The sequence below is a fragment of the Arachis ipaensis genome, chromosome B3 (genome assembly GCF_059453495.1).
Source record: "Arachis ipaensis isolate K30076 ecotype BB chromosome B3, ASM5945349v1, whole genome shotgun sequence".
Lineage (NCBI taxonomy): Eukaryota > Viridiplantae > Streptophyta > Magnoliopsida > Fabales > Fabaceae > Arachis > Arachis ipaensis.
Window position 1 is genome coordinate 93,500,518 of NC_142438.1, and position 1,683 is coordinate 93,502,200.

At 41.9% G+C, this 1,683-nt stretch overlaps 1 non-coding gene across 1 annotated transcript; it reads left to right on the forward strand.

Moving 5' to 3' along the window:
- The first annotated feature begins 1,038 nt into the window (after positions 1-1,038).
- On the forward strand, positions 1,039-1,146 carry LOC148571605 (small nucleolar RNA R71). Its single transcript, XR_015908163.1, has one exon. It is a non-coding gene; the product is annotated as a small nucleolar RNA R71 (small nucleolar RNA).
- The last annotated feature ends 537 nt before the right edge of the window (positions 1,147-1,683 follow it).

The window sequence follows — 1,683 nt, forward strand, 5'->3', positions numbered from 1 at the left end:
CCAAGCATCAATGCCAAACAATTTGGCATTCAGCTTCATGATTGCACCAAGAAACTTGGCAGTTTGCTCTTCAGTAACATCCTCATTCTCTTTAGAAGAGGAATACTCATCAGAGCTCATGAAGGGCATAAGGAGGTTCAATGGAATCTCTATGGTCTCCAGATGAGTCTCAGATTCCTTTGGTTCCTCAGAGGGAAGCTCCTTATTGACCACTGGACGTCCCAGGGGGTCTTCCTCCTTGGGATTCACGTCCTCTCCTCTCCTCACAAGTTCGGCCATGGCGCTTATGTCAATGGCCTTGCACTCTCCTTTTGGATTCTCTTCTGTATTGCTTGGGAGAGTACTAGGAGGGATTTCAGTGATCCTTTTACTCAGCTGGCCCACTTGTGCTTTCAGATTTCTAATGGAAGACCTTGTTTCATTCATGAAACTTACAGTGGCCTTAGATAGATCAGAGACTAGATTTGCTAAATTAGAAGCATTTTGTTCAGAGTTCTCTGTCTGTTGCTGAGTGGATGATGGAAAAGGCTTGCTATTGCTAAACCTGTTTCTTCCACCATTATTAAAGCCTTGTTGAGGCTTTTGATCCTTCCATGAGAAATTTGGATGATTTCTCCATGTTGAGTTATAGGTGTTTCCATAAGGTTCACCTAAGTAATTTACCTCTGCTATTGCAGGGTTCTCAGGATCATAGGCTTCTTCTTCAGAAGATGCCTCTTGAGTACTGTTTGATGCAGCTTGCATTCCATTCAGACTCTGAGAGATCATATTGACTTGCTGAGTCAATATTTTATTCTGAGCCAAGATGGCATTCAGAGTATCAACTTCAAGAACTCCCTTCTTCATAGGCGTCCCATTACTCACAGGATTCCTTTCAGAAGTGTACATGAACTGGTTATTAGCGACCATGTCAATGAGTTCTTGAGCTTCTGCAGGCGTTTTCTTTAGGTGAATGGATCCACCTGCAGAAGTGTCCAGTGACATCTTTGATAGCTCAGATAAACCATCATAGAATATATCCAGGATGGTCCATTCTGAAAGCATGTCAGAAGGACACTTTTTGGTCAACTGTTTGTATCTTTCCCAAGCTTCATAGAGGGATTCACCTTCTTTCTGTCTGAAGGTTTGAACATCAGCTCTAAGCTTGCTCAGCTTTTGAGGAGGATAGTACTTGGCTAAGAAAGCCGTGACCAGCTTATCCCAAGAGTTCAGGCTGTCTTTGGGTTGAGAATCCAACCATAATCTAGCTCTGTCTCTTACAGCAAAAGGGAAAAGCATGAGCCTGTAGACTTCAGGATCTACTCCATTAGTCTTAACAGTATCACATATCTGCAAGAATTCAGTTAAGAACTGAAAAGGATCTTCAGATGGAAGTCCATGAAACTTGCAGTTCTGCTGCATCAGAGAAACTAATTGAGGTTTCAGCTCAAAGTTGTTTGCTCCAATGGCAGGAATGGAGATGCTTCTTCCATGTAAATTGGAATTAGGTGCAGTAAAGTCACCAAGCATCTTCCTTACATTATTATTATTTTCGGCTGCCATCTCCTTTTCCTGTTCGAAAATTTCTGAAAGATTATCTCTGGATTGTTGTAATTTAGCTTCTCTTAATTTTCTCTGCAAAGTCCTTTCAGGTTCTGGATCTGCTTCCACAAGAATGTTCTTATCCTTGCTCCTGCTCATATG